General features: G+C 39.4%; 1 long non-coding RNA gene across 1 annotated transcript in view; it reads left to right on the top strand.

The window, feature by feature from the left end:
- LOC128635994 (uncharacterized) overlaps nucleotides 1–25,757 on the top strand; it is a 53,657-nt gene extending 27,900 nt beyond the window's left edge. The window contains exons 2-3 of the long non-coding RNA XR_008398643.1: nucleotides 7,790–7,887; nucleotides 25,686–25,757. This is a non-coding gene — a long non-coding RNA (uncharacterized LOC128635994). The remainder of the gene's footprint in view (nucleotides 1–7,789; nucleotides 7,888–25,685) is intronic.
- Nucleotides 25,758–26,884: the final 1,127 nt, after the last annotated feature.

Genomic DNA, 26,884 nt, shown 5'->3' with positions numbered 1-26,884 from the left:
GTTCAACAGAGGCCTCATTTTTAAAGGCCCAGGTGGAAGCCACAGCTCTAGTGGAATGAGCTGTAATTCTTTCAGGGGGCTGCTGTCCAGCAGTCTCATAGGCTAAACGTATTATGCTACGAAGCCAAAAGGAGAGAGAGGTAGCCGAAGCTTTTTGACCTCTCCTCTGTCCAGAGTAAACGACAAACAGGGAAGAAGTTTGACGAAAATCTTTAGTTGCCTGTAAATAGAACTTCAGGGCACGGACTACGTCCAGATTATGCAAAAGTCGTTCCTTCTTTGAAGAAGGGTTAGGACACAATGATGGAACAACAATCTCTTGATTGATATTCCTGTTAGAAACTACCTTAGGTAAGAACCCAGGTTTAGTACGCAGAACTACCTTTTCTGAATGGAAAATCAGATAAGGAGAATCACAATGTAAGGCAGATAACTCAGAGAGTCTTCGAGCCGAGGAAATAGCCATCAAAAACAGAACTTTCCAAGATAACAGCTTAATATCAATGGAATGAAGGGGTTCAAACGGAACACCTTGAGGAACTTTAAGAACCAAGTTTAAGCTCCACGGCGGAGCAACAGTCTTAAACACAGGCTTAATCCTAGCCAAAGCCTGACAAAAAGCCTAAACGTCTGGAACTTCTGCCAGACGTTTGTGTAGAAGAATAGATAGAGCAGAAATCTGTCCCTTTAACAAACTAGCAGATAAGCCCTTTTCTAAACCCTCTTGTAGAAAAGACAATATCCTAGGAATCCTAACCTTACTCCATGAGTAACTCTTGGATTCGCACCAATATAAATATTTACACCATATCTTATGGTAAATTTTTCTGGTAACAGGTTTCCGAGCCTGTATTAAGGTATCAATAACCGACTCCGAGAAGCCACGCTTTGATAGAATCAAGCGTTCAATCTCCATGCAGTCAGCCTCAGAGAAATTAGGTTTGGATGGTTGAAAGGACCCTGAATTAGAAGGTCCTGCCTAAGAGGCAGAGACCATGGTGGACAGGACGACATACCGGGTCCTGCGTGGCCACGCAGGCGCTATCAGAATCACAGATGCTCTCTCCTGTTTGATCTTGGCAATCAGCCGAGGAAGCAGCGGAAATGGTGGAAACACATAAGCCATGTTGAAAACCCAAGGGGCTGCTAGAGCATCTATCAGCGCCGCTCCCGGGTCCCTGGACCTGGATCCGTAACAAGGAAGTTTGGCGTTCTGGCGAGACGCCATGAGATCCAGTTCTGGTTTGCCCCAACGATGAATCAGTTGAGCGAAGACCTCCGGATGAAGTTCCCACTCCCCCGGATGAAAAGTCTGGCGACTTAGAAAATCCGCCTGCCAGTTCTCCACGCCTGGGATATAGATCGCTGACAGGTGGCAAGAGTGAGACTCTGCCCAGCGAATTATCTTTGAGACTTCCAACATCGCTAGGGAACTCCTGGTTCCCCCTTGATGGTTGATGTAAGCCACAGTCGTGATGTTGTCCGACTGAAATCTGATGAACCCCAGTGTCGCTAACTGAGGCCAAGCTAGAAGAGCATTGAATATTGCTCTTAATTCCAGAATATTTATTGGGAGGAGTTTCTCCTCCTGAGTCCACAATCGCTAAGCCTTCAGGGAGTTCCAGACTGCGCCCCAACCTAGAAGGCTGGCATCTGTTGTTACAATCGTCCAATCTGGCCTGCGAAAGGTCATACCCCTGGACAGATGGACTCGAGAAAGCCACCAGAGAAGAGAATCTCTGGTCTCTTGATCCAGATTTAGTAGAGGGGACAAATCTGAGTAATCCCCATTCCACTGACTTAGCATGCATAATTGCAGCGGTCTGAGATGCAGGCGCGCAAATGGTACTATGTCCATTGCCGGTACCATTAAGCCGATTACTTCCATGCACTGAGCTACTGACGGGTGTGGAATGGAATGAAGGACACGGCAAGCATTTAGAAGTTTTGATAACCTGGACTTTGTCAGGTAAATTTTCATCTCTATAGAATCTATAAGAGTCCCTAGGAAGGGAACCCTTGTGAGTGGTAATAGAGAACTCTTTTCCACGTTCACCTTCCACCCATGCGACCTCAGAAATGCCAGAACTACCTCTGTATGAGACTTGGCAATTTGAAAACTTGACGCTTGTATCAGAATGTCGTCTAGGTACGGAGCCACCGCTATGCCTCGCGGTCTTAGCACCGCCAGAAGTGAGCCCAGAACCTTTGTAAAAATTCTCGGGGCCGTAGCTAACCCGAAGGGAAGAGCTACAAATTTGTAATGCCTGTCTAGAAAGGCAAATCTTAGGTACCGATAATGATCTTTGTGAATCGGTATGTGAAGGTAGGCATCCTTTAAGTCCACTGTGGTCATATACTGACCCTCTTGGATCATGGATAGGATGGTTCGAATAGTTTCCATTTTGAATGATGGAACCCTTAGGAATTTGTTTAAGATTTTTAGGTCCAAGATTGGTCTGAAGGTTCCCTCTTTCTTGGGAACCACAAACAGATTTGAGTAAAATCCTTGCCCTTGTTCCGTCCGCGGAACTGGGTGGATCACCCCCATTAGTAAGAGGTCTTGTACACAGCGTAGAAACGCCTCTTTCTTTATTTGGTTTGCTGATAACCTTGAAAGATGAAATCTCCCTTGTGGAGGAGAAGCTTTGAAGTCCAGAAGATATCCCTGAGATATGATCTCCAACGCCCAGGGATCCTGGACATCTCTTGCCCAAGCCTGGGCGAGAGAAAGTCTGCCCCCCACTAGATCCGTTTCCGGATTGGGGGCCCTCTCTTCATGCTGCCTTAGGGGTAGAAGCAGGTTTTCTGGCCTGCTTGCCCTTGTTCCAGGACTGGTTAGCTTTCCAGCCCTGTCTGTAACGAGCAACAGTTACTTCCTGTTTTGGGGCGGAGGAAGTTGATGCTGCTCCTGCCTTGAAGTTACGAAAGGCACGAAAATTAGACTGTTTGGCCTTTGATTTGGCCCTGTTCTGAGGAAGAGTATGAGCCTTACCTCCAGTAATGTCAGCAATAATTTCTTTCAAGCCGGGACCGAATAAGGTCTGCCCTTTGAAAGGAATATTAAGCAATTTAGATTTAGAAGTCACGTCAGCTGACCAGGATTTAAGCCATAGCGTTCTGCGCGCCTGGATGGCGAATCCGGAGTTCATAGCCGTTAGTTTGGTTAAATGTACGACGGCATCAGAAACAAATGCGTTAGCTAGCTTAAGTGCTTTAAGCTTGTCCATAATCTCATCCAATGGAGCTGTGCGAATGGCCTCTTCCAGAGACTCAAACCAGAATGCCGCAGCAGCAGTGACAGGCGCAATGCATGCAAGGGGCTGTAAGATAAAACCTTGTTGAACAAACATTTTCTTAAGGTAACCTTCTAATTTTTTATCCATTGGATCCGAAAAAGCACAACTATCCTCCACCGGCATAGTGGTACGCTTAGCTAAAGTAGAAACTGCTCCCTCCACCTTAGGGACCGTCTGCCATAAGTCTCGTGTGGTGGCGTCTATTGGAAACATTTTCATAAATATAGGAGGAGGGGAAAAGGGCACACCGGGTCTATCCCACTCCTTGCTAATAATCTCTGTAAGCCTTTTAGGTATAGGAAAAACGTCAGTACACACCGGCACCGCATAGTATCTATCCAGCCTACATCATTTCTCTGGAATTGCAACCGTGTTACAATCATTCAGATTAAAATTAGAAATCTCTGAATCCGGTCTCCCTGGATCAGATCCGTCACCCACAGAATGAAGCTCTCTGTCCTCATGTTCTGCAAATTGTGACGCAGTATCGGACATGGCTCTCACATCATCAGCGCGCTCTGTCCTTAACCCAGAGCTATCGCGCTTGCCTCTTAATTCTGGCAATTTAGATAATACTTCTGTCATAACAGTAGCCATGTCTTGCAAAGTGATTTGTATGGGCCTCTCTGATGTACTTGGCGCCACAATATCACGCGCCTCCTGAGCGGGAGGCGAAGGTACTGACACGCGAGGAGAGTTAGTCGGCATAACTTCCCCCTCGTTGTCTGGTGATAATTTCTTTACAGGTAAAGACTGACTTTTATTTAAAGTGACATCAATGCATTTAGTACACATATTTCTATGGGGCTCCACATTGGCCTTCAAACATAGTGAACAAACAGATTCATCTGTGTCAGACATGTTTAAACAGACTAGCAATGAGACTAGCAAGCTTGGAAAATACTTTCAAATAAATTTACAAGCAATATAAAAAACGCTACTGCGCCTTTAAGAAGCACAAAAAAACTGTCACAGTTGAAATAACAATGAACCAAATCAGTTATAGCAACCAAATTTTCACAGTAAATGTATTAAATTAGCAAAGGATTGCACCCACCAGCAAATGGATGATTAACCCCTTAATACCCAAAACGGATAATCAATTTAACAATTAACGTTTTTATCACAGTCAAACACACTGTCACAGGTCTGCTGTGACTGATTACCTCCCTCAAAATGAATTTTGAAGACCCCTGAGCTCTCTAGAGACGTCCTGGATCATGGAGGAAGAATCAGGAAGACTGTGACAACCTCAGTTAACTGTTTCTATGCAGAAATATACGTTAGCCATGTGGAAAAAATCATGCCCCAATAAGTTTTATCACCAAAGTACCTCACAAAAAACGATTAACATGCCAGTAAACGTTTTGACATCCATTTTAAAGGTTATGTATTGTTATTAATAAGCCTGCTACCAGTCGCTTCTACTGCAGTTAAGGCTCATACATTACTTCAGTATTAACAGCATTTTCTTAGTCAAATTCCATTCCTTAGAAAATTACTTTCCTGCACATACACTCATCAGCCTGATACCAGTCGCTACTACTGCATTTAAGGCTGTACTTACATTACATCGGTATCAGCAGTATTTTCTTAGTCAATTCCATTCCTTAGAAAAATATTTTACTGCACATACCTCGTTTGCAGGGGACCCCCTGCATGCTATTCCCTTTTCTGAAGTTACCCCAATCCTCAGAATGTGCGAGAACAGCCAGTGGATCTTAGTTACTTCTGCTAAGATCATAGAAAAACAGCACACTCCGGTGCCATTTAAAATAACAAACTTTTGATTGAAGAAATAATTAAGTATAAAAACTCCACACTCCTCTCACAGCCTTCCTACTATGTTGAGACTTGCAAGAGAATGACTGGATATGACATGTGAGGGGAGGAGCTATATAGCAACTCTGCTTGGGTGATCCTCTTGCAACTTCCTGTTGGGAAGTAGAATATCCCATAAGTAATGGATGACCCGTGGACTGAATACACTTAACAAGAGAAAAGAAGCCACCTAAGCTAAGGAGCCAGACAAATTCTGTTTCAGAACGATGGACAGCACTTATTTATTGTTGCTGTCCAATCAGCAAGGTCAACCCAGTTTGTACTTAAAAAATAGGCCTTCTTTTAAACTTACATTCTTGATTTTCAAATAAAGATACAAATAGAATGAAGAGATTTTGATAATAGGAGTAAAATAGAAAGTTGCTTAAAACTGCACGCTCTATCTGCAGCATGAAAGATACAATTAGGGTTCAGTTTCCCTTTAATCCTCAGATATCCTTTTTAATAGAAATAGCAATGCACATGTGCAAGCCAATCATATGAGGCATCTATGTGCAGTCATCAATCAGCAGCTATATAGTTTATCTAAATATGCTCTTCATCCAAGTATATTTAAAAGATCAAAAGAAATTAAATATAGATAAAAAATATATATATATAAATGTAAAAACTTACCACATTGCATGCTATTTATACATCATTCAACATATATTTTGTTTTCATGTCACTTTAAATAATATTTAAATGAACACAGCTACACTATCATTTAGATTAGATATGTATTTATTATAAAAAAATATTAATATTTAAATGAACACAGCTACACCATCATTTAGATTAGATATGTATTTATTATAAAAAAAATAATAATATTTAAATGAATACAGCTACACCATCATTTAGATTAGATATGTATTTATTATCAAAAATAATATTTAAATGAATACAGCTACACCATCATTTAGATTAAATATGTATTTCTTACAAAAAATAATATTTAAATGAATACAGCTACACCATCATTTAGATTAGATATGTATTTATTATTAAAAATAATAATATTTAAAAGAACACAGCTACACCATCATTTAGATTAAATATGTATTTATTATAAAAAAATAATATTTAAATGAACACAGCTACACCATCATTTAGATTAAATATGCATTTATTATAAAAAATAATATTTAAATGAATACAGCTACACCATCATTTAGATTAGATATGTATTTATTATAAAAAAATTATATTTAAATGAATACAGCTACACCATCATTTAGATTAGATATGTATTTATTATAAAAAAAATAATAATATTTCAATGAATACAGCTACACCATCATTTAGATTAGATATTTATTTATTATAAAAAAAATAATAATATTTAAATGAACACAGCTACACCATCATTTAGATTAGATATGTATTTATTATAAAAAAAATAATATTTAAATGAACACAGCTACACCATCATTTAGATTAGATATGTACTTATTATAAAAAATAATAAAATTTAAATGAATACAGCTACACCATCATTTAGATTAGATATGTATTTATTATAAAAAAATAATAATATTTAAATGAACACAGCTACACCATCATTTAGATTAGATATGTATTTATTATAAAAAAATAATAATATTTAAATAAACACAGCTACACTATCATTTAGATTAAATATGTATTTATTATAAAAAAATAATATTTATATGAATACAGCTACACCATCATTTAGATTAAATATGTATTTATTATTAAAAAATAATAATATTTAAATGAATACAGCTACACCATCATTTAGATTAAATATGTATTTATTATAAAAATAAAACTATTTAAAATAAAAAAATAAAATGTAACTAAAATTGCTCATGGCCTCCTGCAGGGCCTGCACCGTCCTGGATACAATGTCCAGCCCTTCCACCAGCTGCTGATAGATATCGGACAGGAAGGGCTCTGTCTGCGTCCCCTGATCAAGATCTATAAAAAGACAAAAATAAATATGTTATAAAAATTAATTATCATGATACAATTGTTAAAACCTAATATTAAGTTTCACAAGCCTCACAAGCAACTAACATCAGAATCCCAGATTTGCAAAGCGGTTTCACAAGCACTTGCCCACCATCCTTCCCTCCACCCCCCCCCCCTGGTTTTTATCTTAATATATAAACACCTCCTAACAGTAATTAGATGCAGCTTTCACTATTGATCCAGGATAGATAAACTACTTAATATTCACAGCCTCTGTACTGATGACACTCTACCACATTCTCTTAAACTTTTCCAAATCTCATTTACTCACCACAGTCACCACACACTTTATATTTCTTATTGTTTCCCTAGCCCTCACTAATTCTCAGTTCACCCTGCCTTATGTCAGAATAATTTCCCTTCTCCCTTTCCTTCTGTGTCCATTCCCTCTCCTTTAGATTGTAAGCTTGAGAGCCCCTCTACCTGTAGGCCACTTTGTATTTAAAGCATACTACTACTGTCTGTGCTCAAGGGCAGGGTATTCCTCTCCTTTTGTATAACTCAATTATTGCACCTACAACTGTAATGTACCCCTACTGTACTTGTTTGTTTGTTTGTGTATGTAATGCATCCCTGTAATGTTTTATTATTACTTGTATAGCTTGGGTAATCTGCTGGCGCTTTATAAATACCTGATAATAATAATTACATTTTCTTACATTCCACTCCAGCCACATCCTCATCTTGCAGCGCTGGCGAGAAGGCTGGGGCAGGATCTTCCCCCGGTACTTGGTCGTATGTCAGAGATGATGCACAAACAAAAATCATTGTTAGTATGAGGAATATGTGACACGGCCTATATTATACACATTATTGTTAGTATGAGGAATATGTGACAAGGCCTATATTATACACAAAAATGTTGTGGAAAAACTGGTACAACAATTTCAATTTTACAAATACAATCCATTACATTAACCTGCACCCTGAATCAACCTGTCTAAAAAAATTTTTTTTTAATGTGAAATACTGCAAACATACGGCTAGATTACGAGTTTTTGTCTGTAAGACTTGCGGTGTTAACGCTTCTTTTTTCTCACCGCTCACTTAAAACAACGCTGGTATTACGAGTTTTCTGAAAGGCTGCGTTAGCCGCAGAAAAGTGAGCATTGAGCAACATTTAGCTCCACATCTCACCTCAATACCAGCGCTGCTTACGGTAGCGGTGAGCTGGCTAAACGTGCTCGTGCACGATTTCCCCATAGGAAACAATGGGTCTGAGACGGCTGAAAAAACCCCTAACACCTGCAAAAAAGCAGCGTTCAGCTCCTAACACAGCCCCATTGATTTCTATGGGGAAATACCTTTTATGTTTACACCTAACACCCTAACATGAACCCTGAGTCTAAACACCCCTAATCTTACACTTTTTAACCCCTAATCTGCTGCCCCCGACATCGTCGCCACCTGCATTATATTATTAACCCCTAATCTGCCGCTCCGGACACCGCTGCCACCTACATTATACTTATGAACCCCTAATCTGCTGCCCCCAACATCGCTGAACCCTACATTTTATTTATTAACCCCTAATCTGCCGCCCCCAACGTCACGGCAACTATAATAAAGTTATTAACCCCTAAACCTAAGTCTAACCCTAACACCCCCCCGTAATTTAAATATAATGTAAAATAATCAAAATAAAATTACTACAATTAAATAAATTATTCCTATTTAAAACTAAATACTTACCTATAAAATAAAACCTAAGCTAGCTACAATATAACTAATAGTTGCATTGTAGCTATTTTAGGATTTATTTTTATTTTACAGGCAACTTTGTATTTATTTTAACTAGGTAGAATAGTTATTAAATAGTTATTAACTATTTAATAACTACCTAGCTAAAATAAGTACAAATTTACCTGTAAAATAAACCCTAACCTAAGTTACAATTACACCTAACACTACACTATAATTAAATTAATTACCTAAACTAACTACAATTAATTACAATTAAATTAAACTAAAGTACAGAAACCCCCCCACTAAATTACAGAAAATAATAAAATAATTAGAAGAATTTTAAACTAATTACACCTAATCTAATCCCCCTAATAAAATAACCCCCCCCCCAAATAATAAAAATCCCTACCCTATACTAAATTACAAATAGCCCTTAAAAGGGCCTTTTGCGGGGCATTGCCCCAAAGTAATCAGCTCTTCTACCTGTAAAAAAAATTACAATACCCCCCAACATTACAACCCACCACCCACACACCCAACCCTACTCTAACACCCACCCAATCCCCCCTTACTAAAACCTAACACTAACCCCCTGAAGATCACCCTACCTTGAGACGTCTTCACCCAACCGGGCAGAAGTGGTCCTCCAGACGGCCAGAAGTCTTCATCTGATCCGGGCAGAAGAGGACCTCCAGACGGGCAGAAGTCTTCATCCAGGCGGCATTTATTTTTGAATTATGATGATTATAAATCATGGCAGCCAGAGGATGTATCTGTAAGACTCTCCGCAAAGATATACTTTTGTAACTAAGATGTATGTTCATAATGTAAATTATGATAAAGTAAAGGAGATATGTAGTTCAGTGTAAATAGAGATGTGAAATATGGAATATGCCTAAAAATCTAATTACTGTGATGATAATAAACATAAAAGTTTTTGATATGATTATGATTCTATTAAAAGTATGGTGTGTGATAAAATTTGAAAAGTGTGGTGAAAGCGTACATATAAATTCCCTGTGAACCAATCAGCCAATCGGATTGAACTTGAATCTGATTGGCTGATTCAATCAGCCAATCAGATTTTTCTACCTTAATTCCGATTGGCTGATAGAATCCTATCAGCCAATCGGAATTTGACGGACGCCATCTTGGATGACGTCATTTAAAGGTACCTCATTCCTCGTTCAATCTTCGTGCCGGATGCATGCTCCGCGGCGGAGGAGCGAAGAAAGAAGATTGAAGATGCCGCTTTGCTTGAAGACATCGCCGGATGGAAGAAGACTTCTCTGCCGCTTGCTTGAAGACATCGCCCAGATGGAAGAAGACTTCTTTGCCGCTTGATTGAAGACATCGCCGGATGGAAGAAGACTTCTCTGCCGCTTGATTGAAGACATCGCCCGCATCGGAAGAAGAGTTCTGCCAGGCTGGGTGAAGACAAGGTAGGGAGATCTTCAGGGGGTAGTTTTAGGTTTTTTAAGGGGGGTTTGGGTGGGTTTAGAATAGGGGTATGTGGGTGGTGGGTTGTAATGTTGGGGGGTGGTATTGTGTTTTTTTTTTACAGGCAAAAGAGCTGTTTTCTTCTTTTAAGGGCTGATAAGGTTAAAGAGCTGTTAACTTTTTTAATTTAGAATAGGGTAGGGATTTTTTTTTATTTTGGGGGGCTTTATTATTTTATTAGGGGGCTTAGAATAGGTGTAATTAGCTTAAAAATCTTTTATTTCTTGTAATTTAGTGTTTTGTTTTTTGTAATTTAGTTTAGTTTATTTAATTGTATTTTAGTTTAGATATTTGTAGTTTATTTAATTTATTGATAGTGTAGGTATATTTGTTACTTACCTTAGGATTTATTTTACAGGTAAATTGGTAATTATTTTAACTAGGTAGCTATTAAATAGTTATTAACTATTTAATAGCTATTTTACCTAGTTAAAATAAATACCAAGTTACCTGTAAAATAAATATAAACCCTAAAATAGCTACAATGTAATTATTAATTATATTGTAGCTATCTTAAGGTTTATTTTATAGGTAAGTATTTAGATTTAAATAGGAATACAGGTAGCCCTCAGTTTACGCCGGGGTTAGGTTCCAGAAGGAATGGTTGTAAATTGAAACCATTGTAAACTGAAACCCAGTTTATAATGTAAGTCAATGGGAAGTGAGGGAGATAGGTTCCAGGCTCCTCTCAGAATTGTTATAAGTAACACCTAATACATTATTTTTAAAGCTTTGAAATGAAGACTTTAAATGCTAAATAACATTATAAACCTAATTAAATAATCACACAACACAGAATATATAATTAAACTAAGTTAAATGAACAAAAACATTTGCTAAACAGCATTATAAACCTAATAAAATAATCACACAACACAGACTTCACTTGCATTTTTCTGCAAACAGTTCTTTCTATGCATTCCAATCTGGACTAATTTATAGACAGGAAGATCTTGTTCCTTTTGAAATCTGCTCGATAGCTCAGGTCTGGTTAAACTGATTAATTTCAGCTTGCTCGGCTTTGCTGCAACACAAGCGGACAGCTCCACCTACTGGCTATTTTAATAAATGCACTGCTTCTCAATGCTTTTCAATAGCAGTCACATGACTGGAAAAAAAGGTTGTTATTCTGAAACGGTGTAAATTGAACCGTTGTAAAACGAGGGCCACCTGTATTTTAATTAATAATATTAATATTAATTAGATTTATTTTAATAAGAATTTAGTTAGGGATGTTAGAGTTAGATTGGGTTATTATACTTTATATAAATATATATATATATATATATATATATATATATAATATAATATAATAACGATATGAACTATATTAACCCTAATATAATTAGGGTTAATATAGTTAATATAGCTGGCGGCGGTGTAGGGGGATTAGATTAGGGGTTAATGTGTTTAATATAGGTGGCGGCGGTGTAGGGAATTAAATTAGGGGTTAATATTTTAAAAATAGATGGCGGCGGGGTAGGGGCTCACTTTAGGGGGTAGGTAAGGTAGATGGCGGCGGGGTAGGAGCTAACTTTAGGGGGCAGGTAAGGTAGATGGCGGCAGGGTAGGGGCTCACTTTAGGGGGTAGGTAAGGTAGATGGCGGCGGGGTAGGGGCTCACATTAGGGGGTTATAGATTTAATATAGCTGGCGGCGGGGTCCGGGAGCGGCGGTTTAGGGGTTAATACATTTTTTATTGTTAGGATAGTGAGGGGGGATAGCGGATAGAGGGTTAGACGTGTCGGGCTATGTTTGGGAGGCGTGTTAGACAGTACGGTGATTTCATAATCACAGTTTTGTAGGCGCCGGCAGTTTCTAAAGTGCCGTAAGTCACTGGCGACTCCAGAAATTTGTACTTACACAGATTTCTGGACATCGCTGGTTTGTCAGACTTACGGCACTTTAGCCTCTGACGGCGCCGTATATGGGATAGCTCGAGTTGCGAGCTGAAACTACGGGCGGCGGGGGTTCCCTCGCTTACGCCGCAAACTACGATCTTTATCGGATCGTGCCCCAGGGCTGCGGTATCACATTTATATATCAGAGCTGCGATATCACATTTATGTATCAGGGCTGCGGTATCACATTTATGTATCAGGGCTGCAGTATCACATTTATGTATCAGGGCTGCAGTATCACATTTAAGTATCAGGGCTGCGGTATCACATTTATATATCAGGGCTGCGGTATCACATTTATATATCAGAGCTGCGGTATCAAATTTATATATCAGAGCTGCGGTATCACATTTATGTATCAGGGCTGCAGTATCACATTTATATATCAGGGCTGCAGTATCACATTTATATATCAGGGCTGCGGTATCACATTTATATATCAGGGCTGCGGTATCACATTTATATATCAGGACTGCGGTATCACATTTATATATCAGAGCTGCGGTATCACATTTATGTATCAGGGCTGCGGTATCACATTTATATTTACTTACCTTGGCTGGCACTGAGGGGCACTTCCTGTCCGACAGCACCCACGTCACTAGTGCTACCCTGATCTGTATGTTCGTCATGTTGTATCTCACGTCTCTCTTCATCTGCACAAAACATGTAACACATATTACTGCTTAGAGAGATGCAGAGAGAGAATATGTATATTTGTTAGTTACCTAACTGTCAGGTAGATTACGAGTTTTTCACTAAACAGGGTGCGAAAATAATGCCAAAAAATTACGTTATTGCACTCTCCATAGAGCTGCCATTACGAGTTACTGAAAAGCCTCCTTGTGCTGTGCATTATGGTGCATTAAGCTCCATACCGCACAAAAGTCAAGGGTTGAGGTTATGTGCTTGTGCACGCTTTCCCCCATAGACATCAATGGGGAAAAAGTGTTGGGAAAAAAAATAAAACCTGCGATAGCCGTAATGCAACCCCATTGATGTCTATTTATATATCAGAGCTGCAGTATCACATTTATATATTAGAGCTGCGGTATTACATTTATATATCAGGGCTGCGGTATCACATTTAAATATCAGGGCTGCGGTATCACATTTATGTATAAGGGCTGCGGTATCACATTTATGTATCAGGGCTTCATTATCACATTTATATATCAGGGCTGCATTATCACATTTATATATTAGAGCTGCGGTATCACATTTATATATCAGGGCTGCGGTATCACATTTATGTATCAGGGCTGCGGTATCACATTTATATATCAGAGCTGCGGTATCACATTTATATATCAGGGCTGCGGTATCACATTTATGTATCAGGGCTGCGGTATCACATTTATATATCAGGGCTGCGGTATCACATTTATGTATAAGGGCTGCGGTATCACATTTATATATCAGGGCTGCGGTATCACATTTATGTATAAGGGCTGCGGTATCACATTTATATATCAGGGCTGAGGTATCACATTTATGTATCAGGGCTGCGGTATCACATTTATATATCAGGGCTGCGGTATCACATTTATGTATAAGGGCTGCGGTATCACATTTATATATCAGGGCTGCGGTATCACATTTATGTATAAGGGCTGCGGTATCATATTTATATATCAGGGCTGCGGTATCACATTTATATATCAGGGCTGCGGTATCACATTTATGTATCAGGGCTGCGGTATCACATTTATATATCAGGGCTGCGGTATCACATTTATGTATAAGGGCTGCGGTATCACATTTAAATATCAGGGCTGCGGTATCACATTTATGTATAAGGGCTGCGGTATCACATTTATATATCAGGGCTGCGGTATCACATTTATATATCAGGGCTGCGGTATCACATTTATGTATCAGGGCTGCAGTATCACATTTATGTATCAGGGCTGTAGTATCACATTTATATATCAGGGCTGCGGTATCACATTTAAGTATCAGGGCTGCGGTATCACATTTATGTAACAGGGCTGCGGTATCACATTTATCTATCAGGGCTACGGTATCACATTTATCTATCAGGGCTGCGGTATCACATTTATCTATCAGGGCTACAATATCACATTTATGTATCAGGGCTGCGCTATCACATTTATGTATCAGGGCTGTGGTATCACATTTATGCATCAGGGCTACAATATCACATTTATGTATCAGGGCTACAATATCACATTTATGTATCAGGGCTGCGGTATCACATTTATGTATCAAGGCTGCGGTATCACATTTATGTATCGGCTGCGTTATCATATTTATGTATCAGGGCTACAATATCACATTTAAGTATCAGGGCTGTGGTATCACATTTATGTATCAGGGCTACAATATAACATTTATGTATCAGAGCTACAATGTCACATTTATGTATCAGGGCTACAATATCACATTTATGTATCAGGGCTACAATATCACATTTATGTATCAGGGCTGCGGTATCACATTTATGTATCAGGGCTGCGGTATCACATTTATGTATCAGGGCTGCGGTATCACATTTATGTATCAGGGCTACAAAATCACATTTATGTATCAGGGCTGCGGTATCACATTTATGTATCAGGGTTACAATATCACATTTATGTATCAGGGATACGGTATCACATTTATGTATCAGGGCTGCGGTATCACATTTATGTATCAGGGCTGCGGTATCACATTTATATATCAGGGCTGCGGTATCACATTTAGATATCAGGGCTGCGGTATCACATTTATATATCAGGGCTGCGGTATCACATTTATATATCAGGGCTGCGGTATCACATTTATATATCAGGGCTGCGGTATCACATTTATGTATCAGGGCTGCGGTATCATAGCTATGTATCAGGGATACGGAATCACATTTATATATCAGGGCTGCGGTATCACATTTATATATCAGAGCTGCAGTATCACATTTATGTATCAGGGCTGCAGTATCACATTTAAGTATCAGGGCTGCGGTATCACTTACCTTGGCTGGCACTGAGGGGCACTTCCTGTCCGACAGCACCCACGTCACTAGTGCTACCCTGATCTGTATGTTCGTCATGCTGTATCTCACGTCTCTCTTCATCTGCACAAAACATGTAACACGTATTACTGCTTAGAGAGATGCAGAGAGATAATATATATATTTGTTAGTTACCTGTCAGGTAGATTACGAGTTTTGCACTAAACAGGGTGCGAAAGTAACGCCAAAAAATTACGTTATTGCACTCTCCATAGAGCTGCCATTACGAGTTACTGAAAAGCCTCCTTGTGCTGTGCATTATGGTGCATTAAGCTCCATACCGCACAAAAGTCAAGGGTTGAGGTTATGTGCTTGTGCACGTTTTCCCCCATAGACATCAATGGGGAAAAAGTGTTGGAAAAAAAAATAAAACCTGCGATCGCCGTAATGCAACCCCATTGATGTCTATTTATATATCAGAGCTGCAGTATCACATTTATATATTAGAGCTGCGGTATCACATTTATGTATCAGAGCTGCAGTATCACATTTATATATTAGAGCTGCAGTATCACATTTATATATTAGAGCTGCAGTATCACATTTATATATTAGAGCTGCGGTATCACATTTATGTATCAGAGCTGCAGTATCACATTTATATATTAGAGCTGCGGTATCACATTTATATTTCAGGGCTGCATTATCACATTTATATATCAGGGCTGTGGTATCATATTTATGTATCAGGGCTGCGGTATCACATTTATATATCAGGGCTGCATTATCACATTTATGTATCAGGGCTGCGGTATCACATTTATATATCAGAGCTGCGGTATCACATTTATGTATCAGGGCTGCGGTATCACATTTATGTATCAGGGCTGCTGTATCACATTTATGTATAAGGGCTGCGGTATCACATTTATGTATCAGGGCTGCAGTATCACATTTATGTATCAGGGCTGCTGTATCACATTTATATATCAGGGCTGCAGTATCACATTTATATATCAGGGCTGCGGTATCACATTTAGGTATCAGGGCTGCAGTATCACATTTATGTATAAGGGCTGCGGTATCACATTTAGGTATCAGGGCTGCGGTATCACATTTATATATCAGGGCTGCGGTATCACATTTATGTATAAGGGCTGCGGTATCACATTTAGGTATCAGGGCTGCAGTATCACATTTATGTATAAGGGCTGCGGTATCACATTTAGGTATCAGGGCTGCGGTATCACATTCATGTATCAGGGCTGCGGTATCACATTTATGTATAAGGGCTGCGGTATCACATTTATATATCAGGGCTGCGGTATCACATTTATGTATCAGGGCTGCGGTATCACATTTATATATCAGGGCTGCTGTATCACATTTATGTATAAGGGCTGCGGTATCACATTTATGTATCAGGGCTGCAGTATCACATTTATGTATCAGGGCTGCTGTATCACATTTATGTATCAGGGCTGCTGTATCACATTTATGTATCAGGGCTGCAGTATCACATTTATGTATCAGGGCTGCAGTATCACATTTATATATCAGGGCTGCATTATCACATTTATATATCAGGGCTGCATTATCACATTTATATATCAGGGCTACGGTATCACATTTATATATCAGGGCTGCGGTATCACATTTATGTATCAGGGCTGCGGTATAACATTTATGTATCAGGGCTACAATATCACATTTATGTATCAGAGCTGCGGTATCACATTTATGTATCAGGGCTGCGGTATCACATTTATGTATCAGGGCTGCAGTATCACATTTATATATCAGGGCTGCGGTATCACATTTATATATCAGGGCTGCGGTATCACATTTATATATCAGGGCTGCGGTATCACATTTATATATCAGGGCTGCGGTATCACATTTATATATCAGGGCTGCGGTATTACATTTATGTATCAGGGCTGCGGTATAACATTTATGTATCAGGGCTACAATATCACATTTATGTATCAGAGCTGCGGTATCACATTTATCTATCAGGGCTGCGGTATCACATTTATGTATCAGGGCTGCGGTATAACATTTATGTATCAGGGCTGCATTATCACATTTATATATCAGAGCTGCGGTATCACATTTATCTATCAGGGCTGCGGTATCACATTTATGTATCAGGGCTGCAGTATCACATTTATATATCAGGGCTGCGGTATCACATTTATGTATAAGGGCTGCGGTATCACATTTAAATATCAGGGCTGCGGTATCACATTTATGTATAAGGGCTTTCGGTATCACATTTATATATCAGGGCTGCGGTATCACATTTATGTATCAGGGCTGCGGTATCACATTTAAATATCAGGGCTGCGGTATCACATTTATGTATAAGGGCTTTCGGTATCACATTTATATATCAGGGCTGCGGTATCACATTTATATATCAGGGCTGCGGTATCACATTTATGTATAAGGGCTGCAGTATCACATTTATGTATCAGGGCTGCTGTATCACATTTATATATCAGGGCTGCGGTATCACATTTATATATCAGGGCTGAAGTATCACATTTATATATCAGGGCTGCGGTATCACATTTATATATCAGGGCTGCGGTATCACATTTATGTATCAGGGCTGCGGTATCACATTTATATATCAGAGCTGCGGTATCACATTTATGTATCAGGGCTGTGGTATCACATTTATATATCAGAGCTGCGGTATCACATTTATGTATCAGGGCTGCAGTATCACATTTATGTATCAGGGCTGCGGTATCACATTTATGTATCAGGGCTGCAGTATCACATTTATGTATCAGGGCTGCGGTATCACATTTAAGTATCAGGGCTGCAGTATCACATTTATGTATCAGGGCTGCAGTATCACATTTAAGTATCAGGGCTGCGGTATCACTTACCTTGGCTGGCACTGAGGGGCACTTCCTGTCCGACAGCACCCACGTCACTAGTGCTACCCTGATCTGTATGTTCGTCATGTTGTATCTCACGTCTCTCTTCATCTGCACAAAACATGTAACACGTATTACTGCTTAGAGAGATGCAGAGAGATAATATATATATTTGTTAGTTACCTAACTGTCAGGTAGATTACGAGTTTTGCACTAAACAGGGTGTGAAAATAACGGCAAAAAATTACGTTATTGCACTCTCCATAGAGCTGTCATTACGAGTTACTGAAAAGCCTCCTTGTGCTGTGCATTATGGTGCATTAAGCTCCATACCGCACAAAAGTCAAGGGTTGAGTTTATGTGCTTGTGCACGTTTTCCCCCATAGACATCAATGGGGAAAAAGTGTTGAAAAAAAAAATAAAACCTGCGATCGCCGTAATGCAACCCCATTGATGTCTATTTATATATCAGGGCTGCATTATCACATTTATATATCAGGGCTGCTGTATCACATTTATGTATAAGGGCTGCAGTATCACATTTATGTATCAGGGCTGCTGTATCACATTTATGTATCAGGGCTGCTGTATCACATTTATATATCAGGGCTGCGGTATCACATTTATGTATCAGGGCTGCGGTATCACATTTATATATCAGGGCTGCTGTATCACATTTATGTATCAGGGCTGCTGTATCACATTTATGTATCAGGGCTGCTGTATCACATTTATGTATCAGGGCTGCTGTATCACATTTATGTATCAGGGCTGCTGTATCACATTTATATATCAGGGCTGCGGTATCACATTTATGTATCAGGGCTGCGGTATCACATTTATATATCAGGGCTGCGGTATCACATTTATGTATCAGGGCTGCGGTATCACATTTATATATCAGGGCTGCGGTATCACATTTATGTATCAGGGCTGCGGTATCACATTTATATATCAGGGCTATGGTATCACATTTATGTATCAGGGCTGCGGTATCACATTTATATATCAGGGCTGCGGTATCACATTTATGTATCAGGGCTACAATATCACATTTATGTATAAGGGCTACAATATCACATTTATATATCAGGGCTGCAGTATCACATTTATGTATCAGGGCTGCAGTATCACATTAAGTATCAGGGCTGCGGTATCACATTTATGTATAAGGGCTGCCGTATCACATTTATGTATCAGGGCTACAATATCACATTTATGTATCAGGGCTGCGGTATCACATTTATCTATCAGAGCTGCGGTATCACATTTATGTATAAGGGCTGCCGTATCACATTTATGTATCAGGGCTGCGGTATCACATTTATGTATCAGGGCTGCGGTATCACATTTATGTATCAGGGCTGCCGTATCACATTTATGTATCAGGGCTGCAGTATCACATTTATGTATCAGGGCTGCGGTATCACATTTATGTATCAGGGCTGTGGTATCACATTTATGTATCAGGGCTACAATATCACATTTATGTATCAGGGCTGCGGTATCACATTTATGTATCAGGGCTACAATATCACATTTATGTATCAGGGCTGCGGTATCACATTTATCTATCAGAGCTGCGGTATCACATTTATGTATCAGGGCTGCAGTATCACATTAAGTATCAGGGCTGCGGTATCACATTTATGTATCAGGGCTGCGGTATCACATTTATGTATCAGGGCTCCGGTATCACATTTATGTATCAGGGCTGCAGTATCACATTTATGTATAAGGGCTGCGGTATCACATTTATGTATAAGGGCTGCCGTATCACATTTATGTATCAGGGCTGCGGTATCACATTTATGTATAAGGGCTGCGGTATCACATTTATGTATAAGGGCTGCGGTATCACATTTATGTATAAGGGCTGCCGTATAACATTTATGTATCAGGGCTGCGGTATCACATTTATGTATCAGGGCTACAATATCACATTTATGTATCAGGGCTGCGGTATCATATTTATGTATCAGGGCTACAATATCACATTTATGTATCAGGGCTGCGGTATCACATTTATGTATAAGGGCTGCAGTATCACATTTATGTATCAGGGCTGCGGTATCACATTTATCTATCAGGGCTGCGGTATCACATTTATGTATCAGGGCTGCGGTATCACATTTATGTATCAGGGCTGCGGTATCACATTTATGTATCAGGGCTGAGGTATCACATTTATGTATCAGGGCTGCGGTATCACATTTATGTATCAGGGCTGCGGTATCACATTTATGTATCAGGGCTGCGGTATCACATTTATGTATCAGGGCTGCAGTATCACATTAAGTATCAGGGCTGCAGTATCACATTTATGTATCAGGGCTGCGGTATCACATTTATGTATCAGGGCTGCAGTATCACATTTATATATCAGGGCTACAATATCACATTTATGTATCAGGGCTGCGGTATCACATTTATGTATCAGGGCTGTGGTATCACATTTATGTATCAGGGCTGCAGTATCACATTTATGTATCAGGGCTGCATTATCACATTTATGTATCAGGGCTGCATTATCACATTTATATATCAGGGCTGCTGTATCACATTTATGTATCAGGGCTGCAGTATCACATTTATGTATCAGGGCTGCGGTATCACATTTATGTATCAGGGCTGCGGTATCAAATTTATGTATCAGGGCTGCGGTATCACATTTATGTATCAGGGCTGCTGTATCACATTTATGTATCAGGGCTGCGGTATCACATTTATATATCAGGGCTGCGGTATCACATTTATGTATCAGGGCTGCAGTATCACATTAAGTATCAGGGCTGCAGTATCACATTTATGTATCAGGGCTGCGGTATCACATTTATATATCAGGGCTGCGGTATCACATTTATGTATCAGGGCAGCGGTATCACATTTATATATCAGGGCTGAAGTATCACATTTATATATCAGGGCTGCGGTATCACATTTATATATCAGGGCTGCGGTATCACATTTATGTATCAGGGCTGCGGTATCACATTTATATATCAGTGCTGCGGTATCACATTTATGTATCAGGGCTGCGGTATCACATTTATATACCAGAGCTGCGGTATCACATTTATGTATCAGGGCTGCGGTATCACATTTATATATCAGAGCTGCGGTATCACATTTATGTATAAGGGCTGCCGTATCACATTTATGTATCAGGGCTGCGGTATCACATTTATGTATCAGGGCTGCGGTATCACATTTATGTATCAGGGCTGCAGTATCACATTTATGTATCAGGGCTGCAGTATCACATTTAAGTATCAGGGCTGCGGTATCACTTACCTTGGCTGGCACTGAGGGGAACTTCCTGTCCTACAGCGCCCAGGTCACTAGTGCTACCCTGATCTGTATGTTCATCATGTTGTATCTCACGTCTCTCTTCATCTGCACAAAACATGTAACACGTATTACTGCTTAGAGAGATGCAGAGAGATAATATATATATTTGTTAGTTACCTAACTGTCAGGTAGTTTACGAGTTTTGCACTAAACAGGGTGCGAAAATAACGGCAAAAAATTACGTTATTGCACTCTCCATAGAGCTGTCATTACGAGTTACTGAAAAGCCTCCTTGTGCTGTGCATTATGGTGCATTAAGCTCCATACCGCACAAAAGTCAAGGGTTGAGTTTATGTGCTTGTGCACGTTTTCCCCCATAGACATCAATGGGGAAAAAGTGTTGAAAAAAAAAATAAAACCTGCGATCGCCGTAATGCAACCCCATTGATGTCTATTGGGAAAAAAATTAAGTTTAAACCTAACACCCTAACATAAACTCCAAGTCTAAACACCCCTAATTCGCCGCCCCCCAACATCGCCGACACTAATAAAAGTTATTAACCCCTAATCCGCAGCTCCCGAAATCACCAACACTAATAAAAGTTATTAACCCCCAATCCGCCGGCCCCGACATTGACAACACCTAAATAATATGATTAACCCCTAATCCGCTGCCCCGACACCTAAATAAAGTTATTAAACCCTAATCCGCCACTCCCGACATTGCCAACACTAAATAAAGCTATTAACCCCTAAATCGTCGGCCCACCACATCGCAACTAATAAACCTATTAACCCCTAAACCGTCTGATCCCCACATCGCAAAACACTAAATTAAAATATTAACCCCTAAATCTAACACCCCCTAACTTTAAATTAAAATTACAATATAACTATATTAAAAGAAATAAAAACTTACCTGTGAAATAAAAAACACCTAACATTAAACTATAAATTAACCTAACATAACTATTCTAATAACATAAAATAAACTAAAAATTAAAAACCTAAATTAAACATTTTAAAAAAACTTACACTACGAAAAAAATTAAAAAATCTAACATTACAAAAAATAATAAACACTAAATTACAAAAATTAAAAAAACACTAAGATTACAAAAATTAATAAACAAAATTATCAAAAATAAAAACAATTACACCTAATCTAATAGCCCTATAAAAAATAAAAAAGCCACCCAAAATAAAAAAAAACCTAGGCCTCTAGTTATCAAGCCGTCAACCTCAAATACGCTGTAATTCCGCAGCGTATTTGTGGCGAGGCTGATTTGCCTAAGTTATCAAGTCCTACACACCGGCAAAAGTAGAATTTTGTGACGTAAGCTTCGATCCGCCGGACTCGGTCCGACACAGATCGATTCCTACGTCACTCCAGATGTTCTGAACGCAAGTTCGGCACAATCTGACTGCTTTTAATAGTTATCAAATGCTCGGCACTTTTCCGGCCCAGCGTACCTGGTTTTCAATCCGCCGCCCTAGAGGCGGCGGATCCCATAGGAATCAATGGGAGTCTGACCATAGCGAAAGCTCATGTTTGCTGCTGCCCGACATCCCATTGATTCCTTTGGGAGCTGTCTACACCTAACACCCTAACATGTACCCCGAGTCTAAACCCCCCTAATCTGCCCCCCTACACTGACGCCACCTATATTAAACATGTTAACCCCTAAACTGCCGCTCCCGGAGCCCACCGCCATTCTAATAAACTTATTAACCCCTAAACCGCCTCTCCCGGACCCCGCCGCAACTATAATAATTATATTAACCCCTAAACCGCCGCTCCCGGACTCCGCCGCAACTATAATAATTATATTAACCCCTAAACCGCCGCTCCCGGACCCCGCCGCAAATATAATAATTATATTAACCCCTAAACCTACATAATACCTATTAACCCCTATCCTGCCCCCCCCTACACCGCCGCCACCTATAATAAATTTATTAACCCCTATCCTGCCCCCCCTACACCGCCGCAACCTATAATAAAATTATTAACCCCTAAACCTAAGTCTAACACTAACCCTAACACCCCCCTAACTTAAATATTAATTAAATAAATCTAAATAAATATTACTCTTATTAAATTAGTTATTCCTATTAAAAACTAAATACTTACCTATAAAATAAACCCAAATATAGCTACAATATTACTAATAATTATAATGTAGCTATTTTAGGATTTATTTTTATTTTACATGTAAAATAAACCCTAAGCTAGCTACAATGTAATTAATAATTACATTGTAGCTATCTTAGGATTTATATTTATTTTACAGGCAACTTTGTATTTATTTTAACTAGGTACAATAGCTATTAAATAGTTATTAACTATTTAATAACTACCTAGCTAAAATAAATACAAAATATATTTAAATTAAATTAATTAACTACAAGTAGCTACAATTAAATACAATTAAATAAACTAACTAAAGTACAAAAACAAACAAACACTAAATTACAGAAAATAAAAAAAGATTACAAGAATTTTAAACTAATTACACCTAATCTAAGCTCCCTAATAAAATTAAAAAAAACAAAATAATAAAAGTCCCTATCCTATACTACATTACAAAGTAACCAGCTCTTTTTGCGGGGCATGCCCCAAAGTAATCAGCTCTTTTGCCTGTAAAAAAAAATACAACCCCCCCCCCCAACATTAAAACCCACCACCCACATACCCCTACTCTAACCCACCCAAACCCCCCTTAAATAAACCTAACACTACCCCCTGAAGATCTCACTACCTTGAGTCGTGTTCACCCAGCCGTGCCGAAGTCATCATCCAAGGAGCTCTGAAGATGTCTTCCATCCGATAGAAGTCTTCATCCAAGGGGCGCTGAAGAGGTCTTCCATCCAATAGAAGTCTTCATCCAGGCGGCGTCTTCAATCTTCATCCATCCGGAGCGGAGCCATCTTCAAAGCAGCCGACGCGGAGCCATCCTCTTCCACCAACGCCTACTCGCTGAATGAATATACCTTTAAGTGATGTCATCCAAGATGGCGTCCCTCGAATTCCGATTGGCTGATAGGATTCTATTAGCCAATCGGAATTAAGGTAGGAAAAATCTGATTGGCTGATTCAATCAGCCAATCAGATTGAAGTTCAATCCAATTGGCTGATCCAATCAGCCAATCAGATTGAGCTCGCATTCTATTGGCTGTTCCGATCAGCCAATAGAATGCGAGCTCAATCAATAGCTATTGTACCTAGTTAAAATAAATTTAAATTTGCCTGTAAAATAAAAATAAATCCTAAAATAGCTACAATATAATTATTAGTAATATTGTAGCTATATTAGGGTTTATTTTATAGGTAAGTATTTAGTTTTAAATAGGAATAACTAATTTAATAAGAGTAATATTTATTTAGATTTATTTAATTAATATTTAAGTTAGGGGGGTGTTAGGGTTAGTGTTAGACTTAGGTTTAGAGGTTAATAATTTTATTATAGGTTGCGGCGGTATAGGGGGGGGCAGATTAGGGGTTAATAAATTTAATATAGGTGGCGACGGGGTCCGGGAGCGGCGGTTTAGGGGTTAAACAATTTATTTAGTTGCGGCGGGGTCCGGGATCCGCAGGATAGGGCTTAATAACTTTATTATAGGTGGCGGCTGTATAGGGGGGGCAGGATAGGGGTTAATAGGTATTATGTATATATTTATTATAGTTGCGGCGGGGTCTAGGAGCGGCGGTTTAGGGGTTAATAACTTTATTTAGTTGCGGGGGGCTCCGGGGGCGCCGGTATAGGTGGTAGAACAGTATAATATAGTGTGAGTGCTTAGTGACAGCTTATCAATACAGCTGTAAAAAAGCCGAAGAGCAGCGAGATCGGATGAGTGATAACTATCACAGTCCGCTGCTCATCGCCCCGTACTTGGTGTGCGGCTTTCTGACAGCTTTTTTGATAACTTTGGCAAACGTATTCAGGTCCGCGGCGGCGATGTGAGGCGAGCTTAGGCGAGCGTATTGGGGCCGGCGAAGGCAGGTACGTACGGAGCTTCATAACTAGAGGCCCTAGCCTACAATAAACTACCAATAGCCCTTAAAAGGGCTTTTTGTAAGGCATTGTCCTAAGTTAAACAGCTCTTTAACCTAGAAATAAATACAAAGTCCACAGAAAAGTAAAACCCACCACCCAACCAACCCCCCCCCCCCAAAAAAAACTTAAGTCTAAAAAAAACACCTAAGCTACCCTTTGCCCCTAAAGGGGCATTTGCATGGGCATTGCACGGTGCCCATCCCTAATCTAAAAAAAAGGCCACCTAAAAAAAAAAAAAAAAAAAAAAAAACCTAACACTAACCCCATAAAATCTATTTGCAGTTCCTGAAGTCCGGTCATCCATCCTCATCCAGGCGGTGACACCTTCATCCATCTCGGGGATGTCTTCTACATCTCGGGGATGTCTTCTACATGGACGGCGATGACATCCTGTGCAGAGCTTCCTCTTCATACGATCACCGCCGTACACTGAAGTTGAATGCAAGGTACATGTTTCAAAATAGCGTACCAGGAGACATACACGCCGGAACAGCATTGGAAAACACTACAGAAACTTTTCCAAAAAAGTCTCTTTTCTGCATTTTACCGGTACACACTGGTGTATTACTGTGACCACACACCACTTGGACCGTCGCCGGTGTAAATAAGGTACCTTATTAGAAAACGGAACTAAAAGAAATAAGATTGTGCCTTTTAAATTCGCATTACAAAAGACTGCTAAGTGTTGAAAATAACCAGAACTACACACTGTTCACCTAAATTACACAATAGAGACTATTGAATCTCGTGTGTATTGTCAGAAGTGTTAAAGAAAAAACCATAAGTGGTCTTAATTTACGTTTACCTTTTGTTTGTTGTACTCTAACAGATGGTTATTTTTTCTAAAGGTTAACACTAAATAGCAAACCTCTGCTGAAGCTTCGTTTGTATGATTCTTATGTTGATAGGATTTTGAATCGTGCAATTGTATTGTATTTTATCCACTATATACTTTTACAGACTTGAGAATATTTGTAATTCTTTAACTTTTTATTATTTTGGTTGGTACCAACTTCTTTATACATATATACACACTATTAGACAATCTTTTAAATTGTTTTATATGTGAACTCAATAAAACAAAATTTATGCTTACCTGATAAATTACTTTCTCCAACGGTGTGTCCGGTCCACGGCGTCATCCTTACTTGTGGGAATATCTCTTCCCCAACAGGAAATGGCAAAGAGTCCCAGCAAAGCTGGCCATATAGTCCCTCCTAGGCTCCGCCCACCCCAGTCATTCGACCGACGGACAGGAGGAAAAATATAGGAGAAACCATATGGTACCGTGGTGACTGTAGTTAGAGAAAATAATTCATCAGACCTGATTAAAAAACCAGGGCGGGCCGTGGACCGGACACACCGTTGGAGAAAGTAATTTATCAGGTAAGCATAAATTCTGTTTTCTCCAACATTGGTGTGTCCGGTCCACGGCATCATCCTTACTTGTGGGAACCAATACCAAAGCTTTAGGACACGGA

This window comes from Bombina bombina, chromosome 7 (assembly GCF_027579735.1).
Source record: "Bombina bombina isolate aBomBom1 chromosome 7, aBomBom1.pri, whole genome shotgun sequence".
Classification (NCBI taxonomy): domain Eukaryota; kingdom Metazoa; phylum Chordata; class Amphibia; order Anura; family Bombinatoridae; genus Bombina; species Bombina bombina.
This window is presented reverse-complemented; position numbering and strand designations above follow the sequence as displayed.